The 18,962-nt window shown below is 27.6% G+C and overlaps 1 protein-coding gene across 4 annotated transcripts in view; it reads right to left on the bottom strand.

Annotated features, from left to right (window-relative positions):
• LOC107451197 (homeobox protein cut-like 1) overlaps positions 1–18,962 on the bottom strand; it is a 579,855-nt gene that overhangs the window by 193,311 nt on the left and 367,582 nt on the right. The window lies entirely within an intron of this gene.

The following is an 18,962-nucleotide window of genomic DNA, read 5'->3' as shown; positions in this document are numbered from 1 at the left end:
ATTGTGCAAATTAATCCTTCCTGCACGAAAAAAAAAAAAAGAAATTCTGGTATGGTAACGATAAAAAAATAAATCATAATTCTGGTTAATTGCACCAAATTATACAGTATTCAAGCTATTCATTTGGCAATTTTTTCCGTCCATATGGTTTACCGGAAATTCTGATTTTCAAAATTATAGTTTTTATTTAGTGAAAATAAAACACTAATAAGTAAATTTAGCCGAATAAATGGCTTTTATGTCACGCCCGTAAAGTATCATAATAAAATGACCAAATTTTACCATATTTACCTAAATTCTATCACATATTATAAAATCATATTTAATTGTTAATTTTACCCAATCATTACCTAAGCGTTAAAAATTATCGAGCTTTTTAGTGTTCCCAGAGAGCTAGAAACACGGTAAATAGCACCATATTTCCCGGTGGCGCTATTTTTTCTGATGTTGTTTCAGAGATATTGTCGTTCAGCATGGGACCGATTTCACTGGTAATAAAACACGTGCGGTAACTGATTTAAAGCATGTGCACACATAACCAAGTTTGAAAAAAAAATATCTGGAAATAATTACATTAATTTTCTTAATGGGAACAGTACGGTTTAGCCACACTATAATGCAAATGTTTTTATTAAGTATACTTTCAGAAAAAAAAAAATATAGGTTCTTTGGACATTAGCACGAGTTCAAGTAGTTAATATAGAAATATTTGATTGAGCAAATTCATGCTTTAATGTTTATAAGATATGTTTAACTTGTACAGATTAGGTTCAATTTAGGGGATAGATTACAGATTAGGATAGGTTCAACTTAGCACAAGATAACAATGTTGCAGTAAATTTGCACAATATCATGATTCAACGTAGATGGAATCACAATATTGTTCACATTTGCTGCACACAATATGTGTCGTGCAACATATTGTGATTCAAAGTTTTAACAGTGTAGAAAAAAATTAATAAGTTATTTTCAATTAATTCAATACATAATAGAGAAATTAAAAGTTAGCAAACAACAGTCCGATATTTGGTATTTGGTTAGATAAACGATTTCGACTTTAAAAGAATGCAAATGCTATTTGTAAGTTGAACAAAAAGCTATAAATGTATTGGTTACATAAGTTTAGATTGATTTGTAAATATCACTCACATATTTTGTATTTGTTTTGGTAATTAATTCTGATTAATGGAAATTTTTCAAAAATATCGAAATGCTTGGAAAAATAAATATTTAATATGTATGGAAAGATAATTATTTATTTAGAAAAAAAAATAATTTCATAATAAATAATTATTTCAGTAATTGGTAAATTTTTCTTACATGAACGTGCAACGAAGTTAAGAAGTAGGCGAAGATAAGAATTTTTCTTTTTTTAAAAAAAAACTAATGTAAAACTTTAATTTAAAAAAATGCGGTTTTGAGAATAAAATGAAAAAAAAAAATCTTTACAGAATTTTCTGATGATTCAAAGGGCCACCAAACGAGATCAATACAATGATAAACGCATAAAATTCAACATAAGGAACAAAAAGTAGAAGAAAAAAAATGTCTGCATCTTCATAGATTTTTATGAGAAATTTTATATCTCAAATCCTTTTAGTTTATAACCATGGCAGAGAGGGAATCGCCTTTTCATTGAGATTTATTTTTATGAGATACGATTTTATCAAACTAATTTTTTCCATCAGATTTATTCCCAAACGAAATAAAATAAAGGCGTAAAAAAAATAACGCTGATTGACATGACACAAGAATTATCAATCAGGACACAGAAGAATGTGTGTTTTTGTAGACAAGTTGTTTAAGACTTTTGTGCGTTTCTTGATGTTACTTATCTTTGAGATTTATGGAAATGAATAATAAAACTAAAAACATATGTAGCTGTGGCTATGCTGGATGAAGGTATAAGTCTGATTATTAATAACCATGCGACACTACATAAAAGCCATTTGTAAGCACATCTTGTCTTTTTTATAAGATAAGCCGCGAATTATATGTTTTCGACTCATTTTATTGGTCAGGAACGACTTCATATTTTCAACGATACTGGAATTAACAATGATTTAGGAAATCGCCAAGGGGGGAATTCGAAGATATGATATAACAATGAAGTCGTTGCAAAGATATTCAAACCTATGAAAAGAGGCGTCCGATTCATGGTGAGATTATCAAATAATTACTTTACATTATCCTTTTATGGGCCTACATTATCAATAAGTCTGTATATTTCAAGCAGAACAAAGTTCATCAGCTTTTATTTTAAAAAAAATTATAATTTTTTTCCATTAAAAACTGTTCGATAAATCATGAAGAAAAAAAAACTAATAATTGTCAAAGCAACAAAAATTGTTGGAGCAATAACAAATAATTATTCATGTCGTCATTTTTATAGACCTATATCATTTATAAATCTATTCTTTCAAATAGAACACTTAGTGCAAAAGCTTTCGTAGCTTATGTTCTAACATTATCAAAAACTATACAGAACAGAGTTTTGTCTTAACTCGATTTTTGATCATTACTTTCGGTAATTCTTGAAGAAAATGCTAAATAATTATTTGAGCCATCGTATTCACAGGTCTGTATCATTAATCAATCAGCATTTTTCAAACAGAACGCTAAGTACATCAAATATTAATTTTGTTCTGTAAAGCTTAAGAAAAGAAATTTAATTTCGGTTTAATTACATCGGTTATTCTTTAGGTCCCAAAAATGTATATTTAACTCTGACTTGTAAAATATTTATTAATGTGGTATATAACTAAAATGTGCCCAAACTTTATTCTATGCTGTTTTCTTTTCTTTGACGATATTTCTTTGGCTTCAAAACACTTGAAAGTAAGTTAATTGCTTTGCTGCCTTTTTTTTTTTAAAAAAAAAAAGTATTTTTAAGTTTAAGTTTATAACTTAAGTATTAAGTTTAGTTTATAAGATTGAGTTATAAGTAAGTTAAATATAACTTAGGTATCAAGTTTATAAGATTGAGTTATAAGTAAGTTAAATATAACTTGAAAGTTTATAAGATTGAGTTATAAATAAGATTTGAGTTTATAACTCAATTTTCAACTTCATAAGACAATGCCCAGAAAATGAAAAAAAAAAACAAAAAAACTCCAGGATATAGCAGGATGGATACGTCCAAACACATAACGAAATTTAATCCATATTTGCGTTTTATTGAGAGGAAAACCTCGAGTCCTAAAACTAGAAGATTTTAAGCGATGATCCCTCTAACAATTTTTATAGGCTAATTTGAAACTACGTTGAAACTTCTATGAAACCATTATGGTAATTGCGATATATGATTGCACATATAAGGGAGGCAGTCATTCAGCATTCAAATTCATCATTTCTGAAAACCATTGATTAAGATATAGAATATCGAAAAACAGGAAATTTTATTCAAAATATTCTTAAGATAATAACTGTGGACAATAATTTTATAATATACATTTATTTCCTATTAAAGTATAGATGTCCATTTTTTTTTATATATACGCTCAGCAGAAGAGTAAATAGCTCTTTGAATACAATAAAGAAAATAAACGTTCTAAATTCGAAATATAAGCGTTAAAAATTATACGCTTTTAGTCAATCATAATGATAAATCTGGCAAATAAATATAAGTCCGTCACCTTTTTCAAAATACTAACTATAAGAGTCGGTTCAGCTTGATTTTAAGCCACACACGCTTCTCAACAACAATCCTAAGTGCGAAAATTACCCTCATAAATATGTGCATATTATCAAATCTTTTTTTTTTCTTCCCAAAATAATGCCTATATTTTTTTCTCAAAAAAATAAAAATGCTAAACGGACACTATAGTCGACAATTACTACACACCAAATGGTGTTTTATTTAAAGAAAAATAAATGGAATATATATAAGACAAGAGTTAAATAAAATAAAAAAAATTAAACATCAGACGAGCAAATATTTTGATATCATTTCAAAGGAAATTTCAAGGATATGAATTAAGCGAGAGTTATCGACGTGTTTCTTTTTTAAGGCCAAGGTGAGGTCCGCTAACCGGTCACTCCCATTGCTATAGTAAGTCTTTTTCAGACGCACCTTTCACGAGACGGATGAAATAAAGAATAATTGGTGAATGTGTTGTTTACATTCATATAGCCTTTATTCCGTATTCTCTAGGCTCATCTGTAAAGATTATTGAGATTATGATGAGCAGATAGTATTGTAGATATCATTTTCAGAAATGTATGATCGTATATTTGTTTTGAATTCTAGCCTTATGTTTTCTTCTAATTCGGCATAGGAAAAGAATTCTACTTCAACTTTGTTAACCCAATGGAGAATTATATAAAGACTTTTTTCTTGATTATGATGTAACTAGTTAACATTTTGGAATATTTTTGTTTCATTTTATTCACTGAATTGTGTCATATTGAAGTAATTAGCTATTTTTTAATTTTAATGATGTAAGAATTTTTGTTGTGAGTAAGTATACACGCAGCTTTAAAATTTGCTGACCAATGAACAAAACGAGACAAATAGCAAACCGAAGCATTAATTAGTAACTGCCTAAATAAGGAAATTATAATTCCCAATTGGTTGACAATAAAAGTTTCCCTTTTAGATTTACTAAATTTAATATAGATAAGGAATGCATACACTCAGAAAAAAAGTATGGTCAAAACTACCAGAATATGGTAAAATTTAGTATGCTTCTAGATGTATGGGAACACCGAAAAGCTTGGTAATTTTTACCGAAGTGTTTTGGTAATGTTTTTGATAAAATTAACAGTAAAATATCATTTTACAACATGTGTTAAAATTTGGTAAAAGTGGTAAAATTTGGTAATTTTATCTTGATACTCTAGAACATGGCTTAAAATCAATTTTTCGGTTAAATATACTCTTCTTTTAGGTACTTTTACTAACCGTTGTAATAAAAATTATAATTTTGAAGAGCAGAATTTCTGGTAAACCGTTACCATATATGAATGGAAACATTACTAAATGAATGGTTTAAATACGGTATATTTTGCTTTCATTACCAGAATTACCTTTTTTTTATTTCATTTATTTATTTTGCAAAGAAATGTCATTACCATACAGTAAGGCAGTTTTACCAGACTTTCTTTCTTCTGTGAGGAAGTAAACGAATAAAGCAAGATTTTTCGCACAATGAAGCAGTTTTCAAATGCTTATTAAAAAAAATACTAATTTATTCTTCTTTGATTAGGCCTTTTAACTGCAAGATAAATTGCAAGCTCAAGTTGGTAGGTAACCAGGAAACTTAACAGCCAATAAAGTAGAGATTCTTTGAGATAAATCAGGCCTAAACATGCACTCCTTGCAGTGAAATCCTTGGAGAGGTAATTTCTAGAACATAAATTCGTAGTATAGTTAAATATCGGGGTAATAACCGACAGTAGACCTTTCTCCAGCACGCAAAGCAATCCGCCTTTCTCAATCGATTGAAAATGCGACCGGAATATTTTAAAAGTATCGACGAAACACTTGACTTCAAGTCGCCAGGAAAACACGGAACGGTCAATTTTTATTCGGCATTGACCTGCTGATACAAATCTGTGTCCACCTCAAAAATTCTCCTTCCTTTGAAGTTGCAGAAGATTTGAAATGCCACTCGAAGACCCGATATGAAAGACCAACGATGCTTTTGGAAAGAGGGGAGACTCTCTCTTCAAAATTAAACCGGAGGTCGATTGATTTATAGGAGTTCATTCAATGTCTCCTTCAAACTTTAATCGGAGTTTGTCGCCTAAACCGAGGCTTTTGGATTTTAAGATGCCGAAGGGGTCACTGTGAGATCATATTTCGGTGTGTTCATGGCTAAGTTTGTTAAGCCTTTATGGGAACTCTCTTCCTGTAAATTGGTGAAATCCCTCTTTGAATTGGTGGAAGGAAGTTTTAAGATTCTTGAAGAAATGAAGTCTCTTAAGCATGAAACGTTTCGCAAAATTGTAAAATATTCCAATAGTCCAAGGTATGGTTTTAATTTCAAGCAACGTATGGTGACTGCTGACCATACTAAGGAATGTCTTAATTTTTGAAACTATGACAGAGTCAACTAAGTGCAGTAACTAAAATAATAATTACAGTTTCTAGTTAAACGAATTTATTTACGAATTTATTTATTTAATTTATTTAGTTAAACGAATTTACTTTTAAACTTATTAAAAATCTTAAACACATTTTATGCTAGATAAATAAATGGTGTAATTTTCTACGAACAATTATCAGTTAGTTCTTCGATTAAAAATTTGTGATAAGCCTTTGAGAGTGACACACGTATAGTAGGATATATTCGAATGCTGCCGTTCTGGGAGTTCCAGGAATACCACGTTCGACACACATTTTTTGAATTCTTGTGGTAACTGAATGATTAAACCATTTAAGACGCAAGTTTTTAAATAAATATTTAATAACTAAATCTGGAATTTGTAAACCAAATCTGACCAAAACTTTCTTTTCGCTACAATCGCTGTTCTGTCACTTTTTATTATTTTGAGCTTTAAAAATTAGTATTTCCGATTTCACCTCTAATGGAATGTTGATTCGTCAGATTTTGTAAACTTTTGGGATCAGGCAAGGGCTTAAATAAGGGTGTGTTCTTTTAAGGCTCTATCATCGTATGAAATTATGAATGGAGAAATGTCACAGTTCAGTGACGTCATGCTGTAAAATCTCACAAAAAATTTGCAAAAACTGAGAATAAATTAGCGACTTTGATAATTTTCATCTAGGTGGAAAAATGTTGACAAACTGGCAATTTTTTTTTTTAAAAAAGTTTAATATTTTTTCAAAATATTTAAGTTATTTGTCAGTTTTAAAGCTTAGACAATTCTCCACAGCAAGATGTTAAGTATAGTTGCTTTGACTTAAGTGTAAGGCACTATAATTGTGTGTGTGTTTTCCTTGGCGAAAGAGCTTCGAAGAACTACGTCAAATCTGTTGAAAACGTTCTAGAGCAGGGGTGGCGAACCTTTATACACCAGCGTGCCATTTTTTCAAAAAAATTGTTTAATGAGGTCATAGAGGTGCCGTCAAATAATTTTGACTTCGTGATTATTGGGAAAATAATAATACTAAATACTATCAACTCAAAACTCTTTATTTACATTGAAAAAAAAAACATTTTGCCATGTCTTAAAACAAATTAAAGTAACATCAGTGTGACTTCTGTTTAGATAGATTAGATGACAAATAACTTATATTAGGTTGTAAGATGTTAGTTTAAGCAGAACTGTTAATTTTTTTTGCTAGTTATCTATTGTTCTTATTGTAATAACAATTGTGATCGGTAGAGTGCCCAAAATATTGTGTCTCGTGCCATAAATGGCACACGTGCCAATGGTTCACCATCCCTGTTCTAGCGTATGTAGTATTGGAATACGAGGGTCAAAGGTACGTGGTCGAGGTTAAAATTAAAACTATGACTTTCAATTGAAAAATTGGAGAGCGTTTCTGAAAGTTGATCATTTTTAAAAACTTCAATTGAGCACATTTAAAAAATAAAAAAAAGTGTTCAGTCAATGAAAAAAAGACAAAAAAATCGAGTGACGTTTGAGTGGGAGCATGATTAATGAATTTTGAAAGAAGAGCGTCATTAGGCCATTCAATTCTAAAGCTCCTTCTGTAAATATCTGGGCGCCAGAAAGCCATCAGCTGTCACATTCACAAATTCATTTATCAGTTCAGTTCTATTTGGAGAAGATCTTCGGTGATTGTAACGCACACGAATTGGTTCGATCGAAAAATAGTAACTGACTCCCTAACTCCAAATTCCGTTCCGTATAATTAAGTTCGTATATTTCTTTTTTAAAAGAAGGGAAAGGATAAACAAAAGAAAAAACTTTTTTTAAAAAAAATAAAGGTGATTGAGAGGAATAGTTGAGGTAAGAGTGAAAACTGGCGCCTACCCAAGTTGTCATGCCAAAGGTACACGAAACCGTCTTTCGACATGGGCTACCGGAAACCAAGAAGTTTAATTTGGTGACAACATGGTAACTGTAACGGACTGTCGCAAGTGTGGTGGTGACTGCAGATTTACAGCGTAGGACGTCAAATGAGGGGTGGGTGACAAGGGAGACGTGAATTATGGGGGTAAAATACTGTGTCACTTTTCTTCACACCTCTGACAAAGAAAATCGCATTAGGGATCCTTTCATAGGAAAAAAATGAGTTAATCATAACTTACCCTTCCTTTGAAAGTTCTTAAATAATAATTATAAACGCTTTATTAAATTTAAAGAACACTGCAAAAATTTCGGGATAAAAAATAAAAGTATCGGCACTCAGGGTGCCTGAACTTTTTATCATAAAATTCATTTTTACCAGAACATATTACAGAACAAAAAAACAATCTGATATACCGTAATTTTTACAGTAATAACTATCGTAAAATCACTGAATCACTCTAATTAAATGAATATAACTGTTGAAATTAATGTTAAAATTACGGTTAAATTGGATTTCACTGTAAAATGGGTTTAATGAATGATGTCCTAGTACTTTATACCGTAATTTGATCCGGAATTTTTTACAGTGTAGTTATTAAAATATTACCAGTTGACGAAAATATTACTCACACTAAGAAAGTTTAAATTATTGTTAATAATGATTTTATATAAATATTTTATTTATTTTATGCATGTGAATATTGTACTGGTGTACTGTTCTGTCGTTCATAAACCAAAACTGTGTTTACAATTAATAAGTAATTGTCTGTTTTCAGTACGTAAAACTAATCTAAGAAGAAAACATAATAGTTTAAACACATTTTTAACTTATTTTTCACAATGAGTTTATAAATATCTCGAATATAAATAACTCGAGTACCTCACGCAACTCATAACTCACACATAAACAGAAAATGCAATTCCAGTAAAATAATAAACACACTTAAAAAACAAAACAAGAAACATATCTGATATTTCCAAGATATTTATTAATTAATTAATTTATTCATTTACATGATTTTCTATTCAACTAGTACCGTAACAGTAGAATTAAAAGTTAATAAAATTTAAACTTATTCTAACAACCATTATCATTTCACACTAACGATCAACAGCAAAATTTTTAATGAAATGCAGAACAACCTTCAATCGCCCCTTTTTAGCTTTAGAATTCAAATTTACCAGAAAACAAAAATGTAACCATTGCTTTTCAAATTAAATTCGACGAAAAAAAAATCATATTAAATAACATGAAAACGATTTTTTGAAAGAGAAATTTAACTTTAACTGGAAAAGATGAACAAAAAATTAGTTTTAAAAAGCTAAAACTATATGTTATCGATGTTTGATATTAATCAGATGCATTAAAAATAAACTGATAATAAATGAGATGAAAAAACAATTTTGATATTCGTTAATCTCAACAAACAGTATACAATTGAATGACGACGTAGTTTAGATTTATGGTAAATAAAAACAAGCTACTATATTTTTAATTAAAAAAAATGTCATTAGTATGTAAAAACAATATTATATAATAACTATAAATTTGACTAAGTGCTTTTCAAAAAAAAAGAAGAAAGAAAAGTGTTCTCTGTGAAAAGAACATGAATTCAAACCGTGTGGGTTGGCAACATTAAAAGGCAACACACATACACTTTTTATTACCGGATGGATCAAAAAATAAAAATAAAATAGAATTAATTCGTATATTTTCTATGGAAAACTAGATCACACGAATTTGAGCTAAGTTCGATTCTCCAGAACTGCATAATACAGAAAACTAGACTTCATAAAATAGAATTGTTTTTTTTTTTTTTAAGTGACATTTTTTTATCATATTGTGTGGAAAATGCTCCCAATATGTAAAGGTGTCGTCTGACAGAAGATGCGAGGCTATTAGGGTGAAAGTATTTTGATCACGTATAAATTAAACAGGAAAACGCGTTAAGAATCGTTTGAAAATGGCCAAATAAGAACATTCGACGCTGAGAAGGAAATGTGTGAAATCCGATAAATTCAAAAAAATCATTGCGCAAATCATGACTTCCGTGACGATTTTTTTTTTTTTACGAAGAACGAGTGAATTATTTTATGGCGATTGAAGAATATTCGATGAAATTTAAGCAGTTATTTTACTTTTTGCTGTTAAGACATCAGAAACATGTTTGGAAATATTAATTTAAATTTATCGAATTCATTTCGCAGGATGATTAACGAAAGAATTCAAATTTAGATCTGATTATGCGAGGTGAAAAGCAAGAAATTTCTTAAACACAAGAAATTTCTTTCTTTTTCTTAAAAAATCATTTTTTTAGGAACATCTTAATAGTTTATACTGTAAGCAAACTTTTACTCACGTACATTTTTACTAATTCTTAATAAATACTTATATTTAAATAAACAAATCGAATTTTAAATGTTCGACTTTTTTAAAATTCAATTGCCCAGGAACTTTCGCTCAAATTCTGCATGTTAAAATTGCATTCTTTAAAATGATGTAAAACGTTGTATAACTTACCATTTAAATTTTTTCTACAATTATTAAATAAACTAATAAAAAATAATGAATATTTACTAATAAGTTCTTTTGAATGGAATTACTTTTAGACGAACGAATTTTATAATTGTGTGTAAAAACTTTTCAATTCATTGAAAAAGTCCTCGAGATTCTCGAAGAAAGTTCTCGACAAAACTATTCGGACCATATTTCTCAGGTTGCGGCTATTCCTAGTATTTCAGGGGTCAGTAATACGAATCCGTAGAAAAAAGGCATGGTTATTCAGAGAAAGTACGTTTTTGTGACGGATTTCGCAACTTAAAATATCGTTTGAACTAACTAATTAACATGTTTGAGGTCACCCTCTTGAGCCTTTAACATTGAGTTCTAGAACGTGAAGATCCGATCATTAGATCAAAAGTTATTCAGGTTGGTCCAGTTTTTTCCCCCGTACTGTGCATTTTTACAAATTATTTTTAAACTTATATCTTAACACTAAACAAATGATAATAAAAAAACGCAAATAAAATACAATCTGATAACTTTTAGAAACATATAAGGCTTCGGCGAATTTGTACAATATTATAAAGTTTAAAATACCCATATGAAAAAAAAATAATAATTTTCTAATTGTTATTTTCACACAAGTACCATTTTCATTAGTAACGAAACTGCTAACAGAGTAAACTCTGTAAATAATTACAGAAATATTGTAATGGTTTAATATTAGTGGCATAAACAATTCGGATTTCGATATTGTATGAAATAATCATGAACTAAAAATGCGTTTTTAGTCACTTTCACAGTTTTTTTTCTCAAAAAAAAAAAAAAAAAAAAAAAAAAAAAAAAAAAAAAAACGCTATAAAAATTAAATACACTGCAAAGATATAAACCTTTTTTTTTCTCCCCCCCCCCTTTCTTCGATACATTACGTATAGTCCTTACAAAGAAAGAAAACGTCGGAAGTATTGGAATAGTTGTAGCTCTGCAACGTGATCAGCTTACTTGGAAAGGTAGAAAATCTCCCGGTTTTTAATGAGACATAGGTCCGTTTTGAGGATAAAATCATAGCCGTCAATTACTCTTAGTGTTTAGTTCTGCTTCAGTAAGACTATGATAGTGAAATGACAGGTGAAATTTCTTAACAAGGTACATTTAGTTTCAGGATTTAACTATTTGTTTACCTAACTTACATTTTTTTATTTTTTTATATATCTACAAATATATATACTTATAAGAGAAATAACAAGCTAATACTGTGTGGGAAGTATAAATAAGTTTTCACCTCTTAAATAAGAACTGCATTTTCTTAAAAAAATTAATAAATAAGTAGACAATAAAAAAATTATATGTTTCAAGATTTTTGTGATCAGGACCTTATTAAATCTTGCAATTGTCAAAAAATGCACTTTGTCTCGCTGCAAATTTAAAAGCGCTATGGAATTTCAATTTTAAAGGTACAACACTGTAAAAAACTCCGGATCAAATTACGGTTAAAATTACCAACATTTTAGGTGCATCTTCCGTAAAAACCTTTTCACCATAAAATCAATTTTTACCTTAAAATATTATACCGTTATGTTTACAATAATATTCATTTAATTAGCGGGATTAGGTGGTTTTAGGTAGTTATTACTGTAAAAATTACAGTATATCAGAATCTTTTTTCAGCATGTTCCGATAAAAATTTATTTTATGACATAAAGTACTGGCACCCTGAGTACCAGTGCTTTTTTATCGTAATTCTATCTGGAATTTGTTACAGTATCTGCACACAGTAGTACAATATTTTACAGAATTTTGGTTACAGTATATGTTTTCTAAAATTTTCCTCGCCACTTTTTTAACTAAAAATATGAACAATTCGTTTAAATTTTTACAGTTCTATTAAAAAGAACATTTTGGGGGTGAAAATAATAAAAGGATTTATTGCAAAATAATAATATTTATTAATTTAAAATAAAGTAACCATAAGATTACGGTGATTCCAATATCACCCATATATCATTAAAATAAGAAAAAGTTCCCATATCTTTAATACCGCTGTCTATTGGCATTTAAAATATCATTTACCAGAGTCAAAATAAGTTTATGATGGGTCAATTTATAAAAATTCAGAGTAAATCATCCTAGCTATCATTTTTGTCGAAGTTCTGATATTTTCCCTAGATTTTGCACTTAATCGCTATCTCTAGGGTAAACATAGATTTGAACTACAACATCTTACAAGACAAAACTTATTCGCAGTCCTTAAATATTCGGTCTGTAGGGCGGAAATTTTGGGCCCTGTTTTAAAAACTAAGTTTAACTTACTGTTTGAAAAAAATAATAATTTTCGAGTTAATTGCAATTATTAAAAAAAAAGCAACTTGAAATCTAATATTCGATGTGCGAAAGTTTGATTAGCATGTATTAAGAAATGCATCGTCCACGATTAATGATTTCTTCCTGGTGTTATAAATTAATTAATCCTTCCCAGATGACTGATATTCTTAACTAATAATATTTTACGTTAGCAAATAACAACCATTTCATGTCTATTTCTTTTTTCATGTGTCCACTTTTTTCAAAAATTTTCCAAAAAAATGCAACTCGGCATCATTTTGAACATATTTTGAATATAATTTTTTAAATTAAAATTTGAACATTTGTATTCAATGTGAATGAAGCGAATAGTTAAGAAGGAAACTAATAGTGCAAAGTATGACTAATTATAATTAAAAAGTCTGAAAAATTTGGTAAGTCAAGTTGAAATAGTTATCGTAATTCTTACAATGAAAATTTTGACCTCATTTTCCTTAAATACAATACAAAACAACGAAGAAATTTGTATTCTCAATTCATTCACTAATAAGATTTTTTAATTATAAATGCAAATAATAAAAAAAAATGAGTTAACTAAATAAAAAATATTAAAATAAAATACTGATTAAGTATGATTAACCGCTGACAAATTATTGGTGTCTGCTGTGTTGAACCACAATATCATACGAAATTGCCACAATTTTAAAAACGTACAAAATTGAATGATTTTATAGTGCAAATTAAACCATCACTATCTTAATTACACAATACTATGATTCAACTAAAACTGGTCGAATTGAATCTTAAAAAACACTGAGAAAAAAAGTAAGGTCAAAACCACCGGAATATGGTAAAATTTGGCGTACTTCTATCCCTGTTCTGTATGCCATGATTTTATAATTTGCGATAAAATTTGGTAAATGCAAAATCTGCTAATTTGATACCAAATCCCATAAAAACCATTTATCCGGTTAAATGTATTTCTCAGTTTTGTTATTTTTACTAAATGTGTGGTTATAAGGACTATAATTTTAAAACCAGATTTTTCTGTAACGCGTTACAAAAACTAACTCGTTACAATAAAACTACAAAATAAATTTTATAAATATAGCATATTTTGGTTTCATAAACCAGGATTTTTTTTCTTCCTCTCCAGAAATGTCATTATCATAGAGTACGGTAATTTTACCACAATTCTTTTCTCCATGAGATTGCAGGTGATTTGGAGGATATTAAGGTTCAGTGCTATTATGGTTCAACGTTAAATCGAATTTCTCAGAGTGTATTTATCTTAATTTTAAATAAAAATCTCTAGATTTTGAGTGTACAAAATATACCTGAATGATATAATGGATGAAATAAACAAGAATGATTACATAAACATCTGCAATACAGTAAGACACAACAAATAATTAAAAAGATAAAAAGCCACAATTTAGTTGGATACTAGAATTTCTTAAATTTTTTGCATCGGTGCTTAGAAAATAAAACTTTAATGGCTTAAAATTAATATGCCCAATCTATAAAATTAAAACCAAATGAAGAATAACTAAAAACGCATCCAGTTTTTAAACATTCTTCTTTTTCTTATAAAAAAAAAACGATTAATCAACATTATGATAAAAAAAATATTGCTTACTATTAATTCTTTAGTGAAATTTGATTTAATATTTCAAACTAAAGCATTATATCCATAGAAAAAATAATAATATAGAGACAATTGCTAAAAAGCTTGCAAGGAACTATATATAATTTCCGGAAAAATATTTTCCTTTCCGAGATACTAAAACGTATAGCATCCATAGATATAAGGCCTGTGGAATATATATTTTCTCGCTATCACCCAAGAAAGCTAAAATCACGTCTTCCGAAAAATCAATGAGTAAACAATGGTTACGCTAAAATTGATGAAGCATCAATTTCTCGAAAAAGAAAAGCTGCTTTCAGTGTGTGAGGCAAGTAGAAAAGATCGTCGCCGCATCATACGTCGGTGTCGGCCGATAAGATTAGTTAAGCGCTGCGGGCAATTATTTGAGCTAATCAATTGTAGCTACCGTTTCCTACCACTAACCCACTCAGCTACGCACGTATGGCTTTTCACTTTTCAATATCAAGATGAGAGAGAGAGAGAGTGAGAAAAAAAAAAGAGTACTCTCACTTTATTACTAATGTTTTCTACCGTTTCTTTTTTACACTTGCTTAGATCTATCTTTTAATTTAAAAAAAAAAAAAATGAATCGTCAGGTAATAGATAAAACGATCTAAGATTCCTTTTTTATCAGGCGAGTTCAAATGAGTTGAATGAAATAAACTTTGCTGTTTAGGAATTTAAATCTTTCATTGCAACAATTTATATAATTGGAATAATCAAGTAAACAATTTTTTCCGGGTGATGATTTTTTTCCTTTTTAACCCTTTGAAACATATATTTTTTTTTTCTGAGTCTCTAATTACAAGTAAAAATATATTTTGATTTTATCTAATTATAAAAAACAGTCTAATAGTTACAACAAATTCTGATAGATTATCGGATAAATTATATTTCGGATCGGATATAAATTCCAATTATATTTAATAATTATTAGGAATTTATATTTAATAATTTAAAATATAATTTCCAAAACAAGTAGAATGAAGAAAAAAAAATTTCATTCATATTCAAAAATGTACCAAAAATTGATTTTGAAAATTAAAGAAATTTCAACATTAATAACTGTTGCCCTTATATCTAAATAACTATAAATAAACGAAAATTTGAAAAATTATTGCTTGGAGTTTTAGAAAGTTTTTACCCTAAACGCAGAAATAGATACCGGTGTCCCTGCTATATTTAATAACCATAATTTATTAAAATGCTGAATATAATATTTTCCACATATTTTGATCAAAATTAATACAAATAATGAAAAAAAATATGTTCAATAAAAATTCTGCGTCCTAGGGTAAATAAACGATTTTCAATTATTCTATAGTGATTTCATTTTAAATTAAATGAACAATTATGTTATTAAGAACATAAAATTATCAAATCTAGAATTTGTTTAGAAAGAATATTCAGTTAGTATTCTTCTTCAGGTAAAGATTGTAATAATTGGTTTTCTTCGGCTCATTTTTTAATAGGTAAGTTCCAATAAAATATTGAAATAATTTTTTTAATGGATGAGTTAATAGTGATCACGCCTTTGTGAATATAAATCTATTGGGTCAAGCATTAGTTTTAAATAATTTATTTATCTAAAACAAAACGAAAATTGGGTATAATTTAATGAGAAAAAAAAAACATAATTCTGGTTAATAAAACCAAAATATACGGAATTTCATATAGTATTTCGTAATTTTTCCATTCATATTTTACCTGAACAGTTTACCTGAAATTATAGTTTTCAAAATTATAGTTCTTATGACCAAACATTTAGTAAACATACAAAACTGCAAAATATCATAAGGCAATCATGATAAAATTAAGTATCATGATAAAACTACCAAATTTTACCCCGTTTACCAAATGTTATTACATATTACAAAACCTTATTTATAGTTAACTTTATTAAAATCATTACCAAAGCACGTTGGTAAAATTTACATCTCATAATCTGGTTATAATCTGGTAGTTTTAATTATCTTTTTTTTTTCGAAGTGTACTAACTTATATAGTATTGCAAAGCTTCTTTTAATGCATAGAACCTTTAAGTTTGATAATGGATAATGATACAAAAGCTAAATTAGAAATATTTATTATTAGAATTGATTATACTGCAGCCGTGTATATATATATATATATATATATATATATATATATATATATATATATATATATATATATATATATATATATATATATATATATATATATAGTGACAACAAGAAACTATTAATAATAGCAGGTCCTATTTCTTAAAAATTGTTAATCCGTGCGCAAAATCAAAAAGCAATAAATTATGATTGCAATATTTTGCGAATTAATTAAACATAAAACTTATTACGAGCTAAGTAAATTAAACAACTTGATTTTTTAATACAGAATTCAAAATTTAATTCCTACTTCAAATTGTTTTTGAAACATTCGCATTCGTATTTCATTTTAAACAGAAGATTGCTACGAAATATAAAATAATTTATGTACTAAAATATAATTTAAGCTCACTCTCACCTTTTAAAGCTTATATCATTGTAGTAATGTCTAGATGTATTTAACTAAAAAAATTTCTGCGTATAGTAACATACATTTCATCAAAAAGTTGTACTTTCGAATATTCTTAAGCTTATTTTCAAACCAATGCGGGCTAAAGAATACTATTATAATTATATATATATATATTAAAAAAAAAATTTCATTTGAACTAAAAAAATTCATCTTGAAACAGTGAGTAACACAAGAGTTACTGACTTCAGCGAAATATATGAAATAAATAAATAAAACTTTCAATTCAGCAATAAAAAGATGTATATTGTAAATAAATCTTCGGTTCAAATGAAAAAACAAATTTTTATGATTATGTTTAAAAATCAAGATAATTTTAATCACAAAGAACACTCGATTCTACCGTTAATTTTATTTTTATGTACGATAAATTTCGTTCAAAAAGAATTATAGCGATGAATTATTTAGAGTTCTTTAACTTTCATGCTTTAAAATTGCCAAGATTTAAGAATGTATTTTAAGAATGCATCAAATTGAATATTACTCTTATTTATTCTATGAATTTGGTAGATTATTAATTTAAATATTTAAAATTTCCTTAACGAGTTTCTTAAGCAGCAAATTCATCTCAAATTATTTAAAATTAAATTGGATTAATTAGGGAGTAATCAGAAAAGTACAAATAATAAAATTAAATTTTTTGTTATTTTTTGTAGACTATAACAAATTCTTACAGAACTGATTGCCTTCCAAAAATAAAAAAATTCAAAATTCGATAAACACTTTTCATTAGACAAATACTCATTAATGACATTAGAAGATTTGAAATAAAACTGCTCACATCCTAAAAATATTCGTTATCTTTAAAACAACATTCAAATGAAGGTTGTATTTTAAGTCAATAATCAAGCTAAAAAATAATTTTAAACATATTTAATTTGCAATCAAATTGCATATTTTAGTAAAAAATATTTTTGTTGCTTCCCGAAATAACGAAATTAAAAAATAAAAATTTTAAAAATTGATTTATTCATCGATTTTAATTCTTGCTAAAATATGATAATTTAAAATGTAGAGCGTAAATCAGACGTAAAGAAATAAGGAATAACTGTGATTTTAAGATGAGTTTGTATTTGTTACAATTCGCAGAAAATGGCCTACAATCTGACATGCAGTGAAAGAAACAAGTTATCTTATATAAGTGTTTTCATAATGGCAGTAATCAGAAATATCGACTATGAAACGAAAAAAAAATTTTTTTTATCATCAATTTAAATTTTTTTTTTTTAAAAAAAGTAAATACGACGAAATCAACGGACTATTATTAAGGTTTTGCTTTGTTTTCATATTGAAATTTGATGCAAATTTAGTACGCTCTATGACTTTATATATATTTTTAAATAATTTATTTATATTATAATAGGTAACATTAACTATTTATTCGCAAAACAAAGTCTATTACACATAAAAAATATATACATAAATCAAATTTTGGAAACGAAAAATTCGTTTACAATTAAAAATAGTTTTGACTTAACAAAATAAAGAGAACTCGTTAATTATTGAGAATTATTTCAATTGTTATAAAAATAAAACAGGGTAATTATTTTTATAGCAATTGAAACAAAATTTGAATAAGCATGGCATACAGATATATTTTAATCTAATAAGCTCTATTACTTTGAAAACATTTGTTTTACGATTTTATTTTAGAATTTAAATTTAATACATACAAATGGAATTTTTTTTAAATAAACACAAAAATAAATGAATAAATAAATCTAATAACAGCTTGCGACAATTTTCAGCTATTTTGTAATCAAATTTTACCAAAAGAAGTCTGTTGATTTTTATAGAAAATTTTAAATTCAGTTGATAATTGTTTGCAGCATAAACATGAAAAATGCTTTCAGTTTAGGATTTAAAATGTTCTGAATTGCGTCAATCGAAAGGGGCGTGACAATTGCACGTAATACCGTATTCAAAGTGAGATTTGAGTCAAAATATGACTTTTGTAGGAAGAAAAAAATTGAGGGTTGGGGTAGCTGTTGAAACCATCAAAACCACATT

The sequence above is a fragment of the Parasteatoda tepidariorum genome, chromosome 6 (assembly GCF_982258835.1).
Source record: "Parasteatoda tepidariorum strain Cologne lab strain chromosome 6, Ptep-v5.0, whole genome shotgun sequence".
In the NCBI taxonomy this organism is placed as follows: domain Eukaryota; kingdom Metazoa; phylum Arthropoda; class Arachnida; order Araneae; family Theridiidae; genus Parasteatoda; species Parasteatoda tepidariorum.
Note: the sequence above shows the minus strand (reverse complement) of the source record. Positions and strands in the feature narration are given on the sequence as shown.